Source organism: Pipistrellus hanaki (genome assembly GCF_964339955.1).
Source record: "Pipistrellus hanaki genome assembly, chromosome: 1".
In the NCBI taxonomy this organism is placed as follows: domain Eukaryota; kingdom Metazoa; phylum Chordata; class Mammalia; order Chiroptera; family Vespertilionidae; genus Pipistrellus; species Pipistrellus hanaki.
Window position 1 is genome coordinate 159,752,994 of NC_140503.1, and position 16,711 is coordinate 159,769,704.

The 16,711-nt window shown below is 36.7% G+C and overlaps 1 protein-coding gene across 2 annotated transcripts in view; it reads left to right on the plus strand.

Annotated features, from left to right (window-relative positions):
* The window catches only part of WDFY3 (WD repeat and FYVE domain containing 3), a 260,847-nt gene that overhangs the window by 32,714 nt on the left and 211,422 nt on the right, over positions 1-16,711 (plus strand). The gene's annotated exons all lie outside the window — the stretch shown is intronic.

Genomic DNA, 16,711 nt, shown 5'->3' on the forward strand with positions numbered 1-16,711 from the left:
GATTTGATCTGTTTTTGTAAAATCTTCAAAATTTTTACTTTCCTTCAACATCAATAAATTATCCTGTGGCTTTGCTGTATCTGTGTGGGCTTTTTCTATGGTTAGGGATTGTTGAGGAAAGCTTTACAAAATGTTATCAGAAGGCAAGTTATTCCTCATGAAAGAATACTCTTAGTTTATTGTTTATTGTTGTGAGGCCCCATGATAGAAATTATATTTTTTCTTAATGTAGGTTTACATTTAAGTCTTGTGGTGGTGGTGGTTTTTTTGTTTTGTTTTGTTTTTTTTGTTTGTTTGTTTTTTTGGTTTTTTTTTTTGTATCATACATTTTGATTTTTTTTCATTTTCTTCACAGCAAAAGAATGACTCGGTTCAAGGAATTTAGTTTTATGATGTCACAGATTATGAAATCTACCCTCTTACTCTAATAGCTAACAATAGTAAAAATAATATTAATAGTGAATACTTACTGTTTCCTAGGTTTTTTCATAATATTACATCATTTATTTTTCATAACAATCCTACAAGATTGATTCCATTATCATACTAAGTTTATGCTATTAGTAACAAACAGGCAGGAGAAGTTACAAGGTCATCGGATTAGGAAATGACAGAACCAGGATCAAACCTAGGAGTCTGTCTCCAGGACTCTGGCACTTAACTGCCCTCCTGCACAAAAAGAGTCATTATATTTTTCTTTTCTCTAAAAGAATATGATACATTGTTGACATATTAGAATATATGTTTGATTATACTCATTATATTTAAACATGGATTTTAAATGTTTTATTCTGTTGCTGAAAAAGTAAGCAAATAAAAAATAAGAAATGTTTGGAGAAGAATAACTTGTTCTATCTTCTCAGGTAACCCTGTGTAAGGTTAACATCCTATTTTGGCGAAGAATATATTGAGTTATAGTTAAATCCCAGGTTTTGCTGTGTCCTAATCATATTTTTGTTATTTAATATGCTAATTTAACTCACTTTTTCCATTGGAAGTTCTTTACCTAAGTAGATGTACATATTTACCTTTTTTTAAGGAAATTTTTTGAGAACAAATACCCTGGTACCAAAAACTATATAACTCAAGTACAGGATGTACAGCCAGGCTTCCATGGAACTGAATGCTTTTAGGCACTTATTCTCTATTTCTTTTTCTGCTGCTGCTTGTACTCTTGTTTTTGTTTCTCTGCCAAATGGTTTTCTCAGCTTATCAGTGGACAGTGGTCAGTTGGGGCTGTTGAGTTTAGCTTTTGATGGTCGTATTCTAAATTCTAACTTGCTGGAAGAAGAATTCATCTGTCTCCTGTTCCGAAGGCTGTGCAGCACTACCCAGTCATGTCATTTGAATAACCTTCACAACCAAGTTGCCTTTTCAATAAGTGCGGAAAGCACAACTTCTCTAAGAAGGGCCTATGTGTAGGAAGAAAGCATCTTTAGTATAGCAGATGAAGCAAATAATTATCTATGAAAATAGTTTTGAATTTTAAATTTTGATACATTTTTAAAAATATATTTTATTGATTTTTTACAGAGAGGAAGAGAGAGGAATAGAGAGAAACATCGATGAGAAAGAATCATTGATCAGCTGCCTCTTGCACACCCCCTACTGGAGATGTGCCTGCAACCAAGGTATATGCCCTTGATTGGAATCAAACCCAGGACCTTTCAGTTCACAGGCCAACGCTCTTTCCACTGAGCCAAACTGGTTTCAGCTAAATTTTGATACATTTTAAAGTGAATTTGAGTTAACTGCTTTTTCTTACCTTTGAGGGTGTTGTGATTTTGTGGCAAATTTATTTTCCAATAGCTCATAAGAGTCTGGAATGGTGATACATTTTAAGTCTTATTTAATAGAGGAAAATGGTCTGTGAACTATATGAATGAGTTTTCAGTTATATATTGTAATTGTTTTTTGAAGAAGCATAGGTTCTTAAATTTTTTATATATATATATATATATATATATATATATATATATATATATATTTTTTTTTTTTTTTTTTTTTTTTTACAGAGAATAAGGGAGAGAGAGAGTTAGAAATATCGATGAGAGAGAAACATAGATCAGCTGCCTCCTGCACACCCCTACTGGGACACCTCAGTCCACAGTTTGAAACTCTATGCACTGATCCAAACCAGTTAGAGCAGTTCTTAAAATTTTTAAGTAGTGTTTTTTCTGTTGTGTATTCCAGCAGAAACTGGTGACCTTAGCTCTCATTTTTACTTTTTTATTAGATTTATTGTTCTTCTCCTTTCTGCATGCTTTGCCTAGAAGCTGGGTCTCAGAGTTGTTTGCCCTTTAAGAATATAAAAAAGTGTCTGACGAAGAATTAACAGAAAAGGGAAGAACTTCTGTGAGATTGTATAAGATGTATGCAAATTATTTAAAGATTTTTATGAAAATGTGATTTACTTCTTTACCTTTTTCAATCTTTGTGTAAGACATTCAAATGAAGACTGTAGAGTTCAGGGAAATATTTGTATAGTACAGCACATATTTGGTAACATGGGAAAATTGTATAGTTTAATGTTTAAAGTATTATGATGTCAAAGACATTTATTTACAGAGGAGAAAGAAAGAGCAGTGCTGTAATTTTGTGTATCCTTCTGCAATCTAACTAGAATGGTAATCATTCTAAGATTTAGCAGGCTAGCACTTTGTAAACCAAAGAGGGAAGGAGTTTCTTATTTCTGCTCTATAAAAAAAATACTAGAAATCTAAGGATAAGTGGAAACTCTCTGATGGCTTTTTAATCTTTCTCCTTTTAAACCCCACTTTACATTTTGAAAATTTAAAATGTACAGAGAAATTTATTGAATTTACAGTGTATGTCTAAGTACTCTCAATCTGGAGTCAACAATTATCAGTGTTTTGCCACAAACATTCTTGTGTTTACATTTATTTCAAAGGAGTTGGTATTACTGAACCATTCGAAAGTGATTTCAACCATTGTGATACTTGACTCAGAAATACTTCAGCAAAATAACAATAATCTTATATAATAATAAGAAGAATCACATATATTGCCATGTTTAAATCTAGTCCATATCTAAATTCTCCAGTTGCTCCCAAGATTTCTTTCTTAGCTTTTTAAAAAATATTTGCCTGTCTCCTTATCCTTTTAAAATCTAGATTAGGCTCTGGTTGTTGTGGCTCAGTTGTTTGGGCGTTGCCCTGTGCAATGTAAGGTCACTGATTGGTCACTAGTTGGTCACTGGCTCAATTCCCGGTGAGAGCACATGCCCAGATTTGCGAGTTCAGTCCCTGGAAGGCAACCTATTGATGTTTCTCTCTCCCTTAAGTCAATAAAAACATATTTAAAAAATAAATAAGTAAAATAGAATCTAGAGTAGTAGTTTTCCTTACCCTTATCCTCTGTTTTCCTCCCTCCCTCCTTCCCTCCCTCCCTTCCTCTTTTTGAAGACAGTCCAGAACAGTTTTCTTATAGAAATTTACATTCCACATGTGTTTCTTCCTGGTGCCGGCTTAGTGAAGTTGGGAAATATTTCTTTAACAGGAATAGGAAGCCACATGAAATATACAAGAAAAATGTACAAGTGAATTGGATAAAGGCTGGAAGTAGTTATTACAGGGTTGAAGTTAACAAATGAGATAAGATTTCTTTCAAGTTAATGGAGCAGAAGTTGGGAAAAGAATAGGAAAATAAAGAGATTGGAGGGAATGCACATGGCACTGAGAGATGGTATTAGGAGAGTTACTTGATAACGAGAGGAGAGGCTTGGAGAATCACAGTCCCCAGCTCCCCTGGGTTAGATATTCATTCTGTGTTGGCCTAGTGGTTGAACAAATGAAGAAGTTTGAATTTTTGTGCTGACTATACGGGGAGGCACAGTGAGGGAAGATGACCTTAGCTGCTATTGCAAAAGCAAAGGAGGTTGTGTACATTAGACCATTTGTAAGTTATGAAGTCTCCTATGGAAGTACAGGTATCACTTTAATATATTGTACTGCTTCTTTCAAATTTTCAGGGGAAATTTTGGAGCCATGATTTGATACTTTGACTATATTTTTATGTTGTATAATGATTGTGAAATGTCTTGATACTATAGAGGGAAGAGTTTCATAATCAGAAGATCTTAAGTTGAAATCTTATTTTACCACATGCTAAACAGCCTTGTTTAAGTACCTTAGCCTCTGACCGGTTTCCTTCTTTGTGATGACAAAGCAATATCCTGTAGGGAAAGAACAGAGAGGCCTTGGAGTTAGGCAGACCTGTTTCTCAACAGCTGGTTCTTCTGTTGACCTTGAGCCACTTCTCTTATTCTCAGTGTTCTCTTCTGTAAAAAGGGATTGACAACATCAGTTTCATGTAATTATTGTTAGGGTTAAAGAGATAATTCATGCACATGCTGAATGTGGAGGCTGGCATGTAGAAGATCTTGACATATGTTGGCTTTCCTTCACAGAATTGTTGTGAGGATCCAATTAAATGGTGAAGTATATGTGAATTCCCATTGTAAGGAATGAAGTACTATGCAGGAAACTTGGCCAATGCCTAGAAAATAGAATATGGATATAGAGTCATATAGTGATTTCCATTTGTTATACATTGAAGAAATCTCTGCATTCATGGTTTCCTATGAAATACTTTGTAAATGCTATAAATGGCATGAAAGAAATCTGCTTTCTACGAAAGTTGAGTAAGTTAGTGTAAAACATTTGTAATTATACTTTCACATATAGAGAAATGATTCATTGATCTCTCGGGGCTGTGAGGGAAAATTAGTGGGGCTAGGCAAGTATTTGCAGCTTGAATAATACTGTTTTTGATGTAGCTACCAGGAATTTGTGTGTTTTTTTATTTTTACAAAAGAATAAAATCTGATTAAAGATTTTGCAATTTGATGGTAGAAAAAAATATTTAGCTCATAGAGTTAAGGAATATTAATCTGTTATCCAATTGCAATTTTTATTTTTTATAGCTAGGGACATGGTATATATAACTAATGGTAAGAGTATATATTACTAGTATTACAGATTGGTTAAGAGTTCATTAGGGATCTGATTATCTTTCACCAAAAAATTCAGATGATTTTCTCTTCTCCCATTTTTTACAAAACTTATAGGCAGACAAACTGTCTTTGTAATTGCAAAGATCTCTGAGCACATTTCCCAATAGAATAGAAGATAGGTCAAACACTTTGGTTTTTAGCTATCATTTAATTCTTTAAGCAATATGTTTGGAGAGTAAATTAAACAACTTTATTGCATATAAAAATTTTTGCTGTTCTATTGGCCATATATTTCCCTGCTTAAACCTGTAGAAATCTAAGCAAAAGAGCCAATCGGTAGACTGATTTTTGATTTTCTCTTTTCCTTTCTCCCTACTCCCTCTAACTTGCGGAAGTTAGGATTAAGTTTATTATGAAACCAGTTCTTTATTGGTTTTTGAAAAATAAGTAGCATTCTTGATTAGAAAATAGCATGGTCAGTGATTGGTTTTGTGCTACTTACCAAAAGCATGAGACACATTGTCCTGTTTGTGTGTGTGTATAATTAACACCTTCTCTCTCAGTTCTATTTTTTGAAATTTGAACACTTAAATTTTCTACCTAAAACTTCTACAATTTTGATAGTTAAAAATTTACACATTTTTCTCTTGGATGTTTGATTTTTAAACTAGTTGAAAGAGAAAATTCTAGAGATGGAGGTACAAACAAAGTAAAAATATACAGCTAATGACTTCCAGCCTGCAATGAATTCGGTTTTCGTTTCCATGGGTGAGTTTAGCTTATCTGGAATGCTTAGTTCCTGCCAAAAAAACAAAAACCCTTCAATTGGGTTAATTTATAGGCTTCTCTTTTAGTTTAAGCAGTGGAATTGGATGCTTGATTTTAATAGTCCTTCATACTTCTCAGGTGATGTATCAATTTAAAATTGTGGTTAAAATATACATAATCTAAAATTTACCATTTTAACTATTTTCAGTGGCATTGTATACATTCTGAATATTGTGTAATTATCACCACTGTCTTTTCCAGATTTTTCAGCATACTATCTAATAAAAGAGTAATATGCAAATTGACCATAACTCCAACACACAAGCTGGCCACCCCCATGTGGTAAAATATGGCTGTCCCCATGTGAACACAATGGCCAGCAGGGAAGGGCAGTTGTGGGCAATCAAGCCAGCAGGAGAGGGCAGTTGTGAAGGACCAGGCCTGCAGGGGAGGGCAGTTGGGGGACCAGACCAGTAGGGGAGAGCAGTTATGGGCAACCAGGCTTGTAGGAGAGGGTAGTTGCAGGGGGGCGGAGGGGAACCAGCCCTGTAGGGGAGGGCAGTTGGGGAGGACTGGGCCAGCAGGGGAAGGCAGTTAGGGATGACCAGGCCAGCAGGTGAGAGCAGTTAAAGGCAATCGGTCGGCAGGGGAGCAGTTAGGTGTCGATCAGGCAGGCAGAAACGGTTAGGGGCAATCAGGCAGTCAGGCAGGCAAGTGGTTGGGAGCCAGGAGTCCTGGATTATGAGAGGGATTCCAGATTGGAGAGGGTACAGGCTGGGCTGAGGGACACACAACACCCCTCCCGTGCACAAATTTTGTGCACCAGGCCTCTAGTTTAAAATAAAACTCTGTACCCAGTAGATAATAATTCCTCATTCTTGGCCTGTGGTAACCTTTATTCTACTTTCTGTCTCTTATGAATGTCCATTTTCCAGATATTTCATGTAAAATATCATATATTTATCCTTTCTTTTGTGTTGGACTTATTTCACTTAGAATAATGTTTTCAAGGTTCAATCCATGCTGTAGTTATCATGTATCAGAACTTCATTCCTTTTGTGGCTGAATAGTATTCTATTATATGTGTATACCACTTATTGTTTACCCATTAATCTATTGATGGACACTGGTTATTTCTAACTTTTGCTGCAATGAATTTTGGTGTACAAGTATCAGTGTCCCTATTTTCAATTTTTTTTGATATATAATTAGAGTGGAATTGCTGAAGCATATGGTAACTCTAACTTTCTGAGAAACTGACATGGTGTATACCATAGTGGCTGTACCATTTTATATTCCCACCACCAATGTACAAGATTTCCAAGTCTCTTCATTCTTGTTAAGACTTGTTATTTTTCATTTTTTTTAATAATAGCCATCTTAAGTGAATGTGAAGTAGTATCTTATTGTGGTTTTGATGTATCTTTCCTTGATGACTAATGATATTGAGCATTTTTCATGTGTATACTTTCTTTGGTGAAATATTTATTCAAGTCCCTTGCCCATTTTCTTATTGGGTTGTCTTTGATGTTGAGTTGTAGGAGTCTTTATGTACTGTAGATATTAAACCCTAGCCAGAGATACGATTTGCATATCTTTTCCCCGTCCTGTGGCTTGTCTTTTCACTCTCCTATTAATGTCCTTTGATGCACAAAAGTTTTTTATTTTTATAAATCCAATTTATCTGGGTTTCTTGTTGTTGCTGCTGCCTTTGGTTTTGGTGTCATATTTAAGAAACCATTGCCAACTCCAAGGTCATAAAGAATTGCTCTTTGTTTTCTTATAAGGGTTGAATAGTTTTAGCTTCTAAATTTAGGTCTGTGGTCCATTTTATGTTGATTTTTGTATAAGATATAAGGTAAGAGTCCAATTTTGTATTTTGCATGTAGATATCCAGTTTTTCTAGCACCATTTTTAAAATTTTTATTAAACTGTACTTTTTTCATTTAATAATCTTGGTCTCCGTTTTGAAAATCAACTAAGCATATACTATGTGAAGGTTTATTTCTTGGCTCTCTATTGCATTGGTCTATATGTACAATCCTATACCAGAATAACATTGTTTTGATTAGTATATGAACTGTTTAATTTTTTATTGACTATTTTGCCATTTATAATGTGGGCCTTTAAAATTTTTGCTAATATATAACTTTAAATTTTGCTTTTAATATTAACTTATTTTTAGTTGAAATACTCCCAAAAAGAACTGCAAATATCAAATGAATACTATTGGAGTTAGTATATCAAGACAATTAACTTTAAAGCAAGCAAATTTGGGGTTATTTAATTGAAATTGAAATTTTTTGGAAATTAGAGGGGAAAGCATGAAGACAAAAATGAAATATTGCTTATATTTGCTCACAAGAAGAAAAAAAAAAAGGGAAAGGCCATTTCCTTACATAATCTCGTGATTCCTTAGTTTCTTAAATGTCACTTTCATTTTAGTTCCAGAAGTAATCTACTCAATGAAACTGTTCAGGAAATTTATAAAAGAAAATATTAGTATTTTGTGAGGACCATTTTCAATAAAGAGCTAGCTAATAATGGCAGAATCTTAATTATTAAGCCAGAGCTGAATGACTGTTTATTAGGCTCATTTATGTTACAAATAGCTCACTTAATTTTGTGTCCGTTCAGACTGCAATTGAAGATTAGAAAATTAGAACATCAAATACTATTTTTTTCTCTTAATATACAAATTTTATTTGCACCACCTCTTTTTAGAGTGGGTTTTTACCCTCTTCAATTTATTATAAAAGAATACATCCTCCAATATTTTAATTTAGTCTTTAAATTAATTATTCAGGATTTAGAATTATGAAATAGAAAAATCTTGTAATAAGAACACTGAATTATAAATTAAAAGCAAGGCTTTAAAGAAAGTACAGTTTAAGCTTTTAAAAGTTTTTTCGTAAATTAGTTAATTCTACCTTGAATAAGAAAAGAAAGTTGCATTTTGACACCTGACTTTTAAGTAGAGGTAGGGTTATAAATTCTTTTTCTAATTTACTATAAGGAATGCAATATATACTAAGATAGTTCTGCCCTGGCTAGTGTGGCTTAGTTGGTTGGGCGTCATCCTGTGCACTGAAAGGTCACTAGTTTGATTCCCGATGAGGGCACATGCCTGGGTTGTGGGCTCAATTCCTGGTGAGCAGCATGCAGAAGGCAGCCTATCGATCTTTCCCTTTCACATAGATGTTTCTCTCTCTCTCCTCCTTCCTTTCTCTAAAAATAAGTAAAAAATCTTTTCACTTTTTAAAAAAAATGATAATTTTATTCTAAATATTTTCATATTATGATTTTTCTCCTAGTTTTTGGAGATATTGATGATATTCAAATAAAATCATAAAGTCCTATTTTTATATCTTCTTAATATCATTGGATTTTACCTACTATTTTTTTTTTTTTTTTTGTAGTGGGGTCAGTACTTTATTTATTTGTTTATTTTTAAAAATTTCTTTATTGATTTAGGAATTCTATATGTGTCCTTATCCCCCCCACTCAGGCACTCTCACCCCCTTCTCACCCTCCACTCAGGCACTCCCCCCCCTCCCTCCCTAATGCCTGTGTCCATTGGTTAGGCTTCTATGCATGCATACAAGTCCTTTGGTTGATCTCTCCTTCTTACCCCACCCTCCCTACCTTCCCTCTGAGGTTTGGTGGTCTGATCAATGGTTTGTTTTACCTTCTTGTTGCTAATGAATTTCAGGCCATCATTCTACCTAAACTGAATGGTTGCTATTTCCTCTTTCCTGTCTGTGTTAGAGGAAGCTCCTTTGGAGATCTTTTCCATCCTGCAACAAGGGTCTTCTTTATGGAATGCAAGTCTGACTTTCTTGTACTCCTTGAAATTCTCAATATCTCCCCATTGCCTTTAGATAAAGCTTGGACTTGGCATAAATTACCTTTCTTTACCCAACTGGAGCTTGTATCTGTAGTCTCTTCATGTGTTGCCATACATACCAGTACTTTACTCTTTACACTGTTTTCTCCTCTTATTTTCCTTCTCTCATCTTGTCCTCCCTGTGTCTTTTGAAATCTGATATTGTGTGCTAGGTATTCAAGTAGGGCCATATATTTACCCTGATAGAGCACTTTTACTGTTTTTCCAAACTATTTACTTTATGTCCTCTCTATACGTACTGTCTTATTTTTCCTCTCTGTCTATGAGGACTGGGGCTGGGACATAGTAGGGAGAGATCTATGCTTATTGAATAAATGAATGTGTATTAGTTACCTATTGATGTAACATAAATTTCCCTAAAACATAGGAGCTTATAAAGAAACAAACACTTCTTATCTCAGTTCCTGTGGTTCACATACTCAGGAGTAGTTTAGCTGGATGATTCTGGCTTAGAATCTCTCATGAAGTTATAATCAAAATGTTGGCTTTGCCATCTGAGGACTGAGTGGGCCTGGAGGATACTTCCCTCACATGGCTGTTGACCGATGGCCTCAGTTTCTTTGCTGGCTGTCGGCAGGAAGCATCAGTTCCTATTCATGTGGACCCTCCAGAGGGCTACGCGAATGTTCTCACAATGTGGAAGTTGGCTTTCTGCAGAGGAAGTGACCCAGGAAAGAGAGCAAGAAGGAAGCATAATGACTTTTTGGATCTGCTCATACAATCCCTGCCACCATATTTTGTTCCTTAGACACACATCACTAAATATAGCTTATAATTAAGAGGAAAGTAATTAGACTCTACCTTGAAGGGAGGCATAGCAAAGAACCTGTGGATATATTTTATAAGCACCAGAGAATATGACAGTAGTTTATGATTCACTCTTGGACCTGACCCTCTTTATAAAACACATTTGTCCAAATGGAAATAAAATTTTAAAGTATGCTTTTATTAGCATACTAGGGGCCTAGCGCATGAATTTGTGCACCTTAAAAGGAACTGTGGGCTGCAAGGCTGCAGTGGGCACAGGGGCGGGTCTCGGCCCATCCTCTGCACCCCAACTGGCTGCTCCTGCCACCGCCGCTGACGGCACTGGCCCCGCTTGCACCCCATGATGGCGTGGAGTGATTGGGGCTGGCACCAGCAGCAGGTGTGAGCAGGGCCAGTGCTGTCAGCAGATGCAAGTGTCAGCTGCTACCCTGATTGCCCCTCAGGAGCAGGGGGAGGTGGAGAAGCCCTGAGGGGCGATTGGGACTGGCAGCCACTGCTTGCACCCTCTGCCAGCGCAGAGTGATTGGGGCCTGCGCCGGGAGCCGGCAGTGGGTGTGAGTGGCGGGTCCGGCAGTGGGTGTGAGGGGGCCTGGCGCCAGCAGCAGGTGATAGTACCCGGCGGGACCGCGGCATGTGGGAGCAAAGAATTTTCAGTAATCACCATAGACTCGCCCTGATGAAAGCAACTAGTGCCCTGCCTTGGTCTGGCGCCCCCATTTACCTCCACCATTCTACTGCGGCCAACGCCTGCCATGTTCCATGCCCTGCTGCCTACTGCCAATGCCAGCCATGTTCCATGTGCATAGTGCGCGCCCCCCAGTGGTCAGTGCACATCATTGTGACCAGTTGTTCGGTTGTTCCACCATTTGGTCTATTTGCATATTAGGGTTTTATATATACTAGAGGCACGAAATTTGTGTATTGGGGGGGGGGGTACCCTCAGCTCAGCCTGCACCCTCTCCAATCCAGGACCCCTCAGGGGATGTCCGACTGCCAGTTTAGGCCCGATCCCCTGGCAGTCAGACATCCCTCTCACAATCTGGGATCACTGGCTTCTAATTGCTCACGTGCCTGATTGCCCCTAACTACCCTCTTGCCAGCCTGGTAGCCCCAAATTGCCCCCCTGCCAGCCTGGTTACCCACGACTCCCCCCCGCCCCCACCTGTCTGGTTACCCCCAACTGTTCCCCTGCCAGCCTGGTCACCCCCAACTACCCCCTCCCCGCCATCCTGGTTGCCCCCAACTGCCACCCTGCCTGCCTGGTCGTCCTTAACTGCTCTCCCCCAACCCCCACCGGCCTGGTCACCCCATACAGCCTGCTGTTCATTCGTTTGGTCGTCTCTCACTAACCCCCCTGCTGGCCTGGTCGCCCCATGCAGCTTGTTATTTGGTTGTCCAGTTGTTTTGGTCATGATGACCCCTAGCTTTTTATATATTAGGATAGATTTTATTTGTTTTTTTATAATACAAAGTATCTAGTTGCACATAAATATTAAATGAGCTAATTATTTAGATACTTATAATTTTATTGCCATTCTTTCACTTATATAATGGAAATAAAATAAGTCATCTTTTAAGTTCTATATTGCCTATGTAGAATTTACTGCTTTTGTGATTATCAGTGTTTAAAAAATCAAACATCTATCTGTGAGGTGTATTTACACACTTTTAAGAAAGAGAAAATAATGGTCTGATTTAAAACACCATTCAAATTGTATAAAATTTAAGTCTTTTTAGTCTAATGGATTTAACTTGCTCATTCAAGAAAAATTGGAGTATTTAATATGTGCCAAGTATTTTTACTAAGTGCTGAGTGTATGTATCAGTGAAGAGAACAGGCATATGCATATTTACCGATAGTGATAAGTGCTGTCTGTGGAATAACTGAAGGAGATGGGAAGGCAGAGGCATCTCTACACTCAGAAAAGGCTTGTCTGGTGAGAGGTGACCTTACAGCTGAGAACTGAAGGAGCTCTCCTTGCCAACAGCTTACAGGAAGAGGGAATGCCCTGCAGTGTGAACAGTTGGTGTGTGAGGAGTTGAAAGGATGCCTGGAGATGTCCAGGGGGAGAATGGAATGAAGTTGGAGAGGTAGAAAGGGATTATGTTATCTAGAGTTTAAGAGGCCATAAAAAGATGTATGGATTTTATTCAGTGCATTAAAACCATTGAAGATTTTGAAGTTACATATTATGGTTTGTGCTCAACAAACACACAAAAAAGGCATTTTGATTGTAAGAGAAAGAGAAAATATTAAAGAGGCTGTTACAATAGCCCATGTGAAAGATCATGGCAGTTTGATCTAGAGTGAGGGAGAAAAGTGGATGGATTTGAGATCTAGTTTGTAGATAGAACCAATGGGACTTAACATGAAGTGTGAGGGAGAAGAAAAGTAAGGACAAAACCCAGGGTTTTTACTTCAGTAGGTGGGTGAATGGCAATATCCTTAAATGATCTTGGAGGTCAGTGACAAGGAAAATCAAGAGTATATTTTTGACATTGTGAATTTTGTTATGTCTGCAAGTCACCAGTAGCCATATCAGATGGTACCTAGTTATACAAACATGGAACCCAGAGATTTGAGAGGATATACACAGATGTTATTTACAGTTGTGGAATGGATGAGATTCCTTTTTAGGAGGGAATGCCCTAGGAACTCCAGCTTAGGGAATTTGCATATGTGAGCAACATTCTTGCTTACTTTGTAAAGATCAAAAGACAAAACTGTAACACAGGAAGTTTGCTTTATACTATCACATATATTAAAGACATATATATTTTTTTAATTTGGCAGCAGTATGATATATAAGTTTAAATTTCCACACGGCTGCTTCTTAAATGAATGGACCCACTCACCAGCTGTGTGATTTTGAAATTTTACCTCTCTGAGCAGTTAAATTTTCTTATCTGCTAAAGGGAATAAAAGAGGAGTTGTTCTGAAGATTAGATAAATTAATTTACCTGAAGTGAGTAGTACAGTGTCTGGTTCAGAGTAAATACTTAGTGTGTGTGTGTGTGTGTGTGTGTGTGTGTGTGTGTGTATATACACACTTACATACACACATACATATATACATACATACACACACACACATACACACACACACACACATATATATTCCTTGCTCCTACTTTATTTTTGTGGATGCCTGTGAGCAGGGGAGACACCTTGAAACAGATGTTTTCTGTGTGTGTGTGTGTGTGTGTGTGTTTGTGTGTGTCTGTGTATTAAAATATATTTTTGCTAATCTTTTAGAGAGAAACATCTGAGAGAGAAGCATCAAACATCAATCAGCTGCCTCCTTCACACCCCACAACCCAGGCATGTGCCTTTACTGGGAATAGAACCAATGACTTCTCAGTACATAGGATAACACTCAACCAATTGAGCCACACCGGCCAGGGTCAGAGATTTTTTTTTTTTTTTTTTCATGCACATATTCCCCCCATTCTTATATGGCACAAGACAAATCGATTGACCAATATAAACATACAACACAAATATATAGATGTGTGTGTAGCATAGCTTAAGTATCTGAAAAAGATATTTTGCTAAATGGTCATACTGTTTTGTCCTGATTTTCTTAGATTGTCATAACTCTGCTGCCTTTAAAGAACGTCGTTTCTTAAGTAACGAAACACTAGCATAAAGGTTTGTTCTGAAATATTTTTGAAGTCTGATGAATGGGAGAGTGAATTAAAACAGTATTACAAAATTATTTTTATTCATCCATTAAAGCTTTGTAATTGATAGAGAATTCTCAATTGCACATTAAGTTATTCATTGTCAGATATAAAATTGGCTAATGTAATTAATACCTTGAAGACAAAGATAAACTGCTACTTTTGAATCCATGAGGTCTGTTTCTAATTCTTCTTTTCCCTCCCTTCCCCCTCTTCCAAATAAAAGCAGTGACTCAAACAAAACCTCTTCATGTACTAGTATTCTCTGCTGTGGAGAGTATTTTAGAGGTGTTTCATTACTTGGAAATATGTGCTCGTGTGTCTAATTCCAAAGGGAAAACATTTATCCCTCATGTATTATTTCAGTTTTTCGGTCACCTAAATATATCCAGTAGAGCTAAACAAAATGCTTTGGAAAAACTCACATGCATTGTAGAGTGGGCCTTACAGTTGAGCTCCTTATCTCGTGCCTTACACGTGGATATAGCCCACAAAACTTTAGTCTTCTGTTCTCCATTGATATTTCTTGGTTCTTATAGGTGTTGCCAAAGTTTTTATAGGGAAAACCATTGTCCTCTGTAGTACCTGTGATAAAGTGGAAAATCCTGTTTGGTATATGTGTCACACCCTTTATTACCTTTTATTTATGATTTATATAGAATGATATATCTCATCAATTTTTAGGTACACATTTTTTTCTCATTTGCAAGATTTTGAAACTAGGTCATCTTACAGTAGATAGGATAGGAAATTACCATGTCATTTTTAAAAAGTGTATTTTTATTGATTTTAGAGATAGAAGAAGGGAGAGGGAGAGAGAAACATTGATTGTTTGCCTCCCATACAGTCTCAAACCCGGAATTGAGCTTGAAATCTGGGTTTGTGCCCTAACTTGGAATTGAACCACCAACCCTTTGGTATACAGAATGACACTCAGCCACCTGAGCAACACTTGCCAGGGCATCATGTCATTTTTTTAATTGGCAGCATTTTTTTCTTGTGGAACATAAAATGATAATTTTTTTTTTTATAAATCAGTAGTATCTTAGATTTTATGAGTTATGGTAGCCATTCAACTGCAGTTCTCTAGCTATACAATACATTTTTTAAATATATGTATTTTTATTGATTTCAGAGAGGGCGAGATAGAAACATGAATGATGAGAGAGAATCGTTGATTGGCTGCCTCCTGCACGCCCTACATGGAGCCCGTAAACTGGGCATGTGCCCTGACCGGGAATCAAAACTGTGACGTTCTGGTTCATAGGTCAGTGCTCAACCACTGAGCCACACCAGCTGGGCTAGAATACATTTTTAAGAATACATTTTGTATTAATTTATGCTTATGTAAAGTAAGAATCACTTAAGATCTGATCATGTTTTTTACATTTGTATTTTTTTCTGCTTGATTTTAAGTAAGAATAATTGGCAAGTCAGAATATTTGCCATTTAAAATGACAAAAGAACTTAAACTAGAGGCCTGGTGCACAAAATTCGTGCAAGGGGCTAGGCTCCCTCTGCCATGGCGGCTGCCTCTGCCTTGGCCCCATATCTCTTGTTTTCCTGAAAATTATTTTACATTTATTTAAAAAGATTTATCTTTTTTATTAATTCTGGTGACATTTATTTATTGATACGCTTATAGGCAATCTGATCTTCAGGCCCGATTGCCCAAAACAAAATTGCAGACCATGTACAGAACTAAAACATACGTGGTAGAAACTTTTGGTAGTGTATTTGGAGCAAGATGCCAGGTTTTCTAGACAGCTTAGCCTTATGAAAAAGCTTTGGGGCCTGGGTGGCATGGCTCAGTGGTTGTTCTCTTTTCAAGAATGTCCTATAAATGGAATCATCTAGTATATAACCTTTGAGATTAGTTTCTTTCACTTACAATGCCTTTTGAGTCATGCAAGTTAGTGAATGTATCAATAATTTATTCACTTTTATTGTTGAGTTGTATGCATGTGCCACAGTTTGTACATCCATTAACCTGTTGAATGACATTTTGGTTGTTTCCGATTTTTGGTTGTAATTAATAGAGCTGTTATAAACTCTTGTGTATAGGTTTTGTGTTATCATAGTTATTTCTCTAGTGCAAGGATCAGCAAACTTTTTCTCTGAAGGACTAGATAGGCTATATTTTAAACCATATGGTCTCTGTTGTTGATACTCTGTTGTTGTGGTATGAAAGCAGCCATACGTAATACATAAATGAATGGATGTAGCTGTGTTCCAGTAAGACTTTATGTATAAAACAGGAGGTGGGCCAGACATGGCACATGACCATAATAACTCTTGTTATATGGTAAATACCTAGGAATGGGATTGCTGGGTACATGATAAATATAGGTTTAACTTGATAAGAAATTGCCAGTTTATTTTTAAGTGATTTAATAACACTTGAATTATATAATATTCATGAACTCAGATCTTATGGTTCACACATCAGACTCTCATAATTTATGATAAGACAGCCTTTGGTCTTGACTTAAATTGAGGATCTATTTTCCTTTTTTCATATATTCATGTGAAATCTTTGACTTTGATCTTTTTTTCCCAGATAAGTGCATACTTTTCTTTCAGTCATTTTTATTTGGCTTATTTAAGGG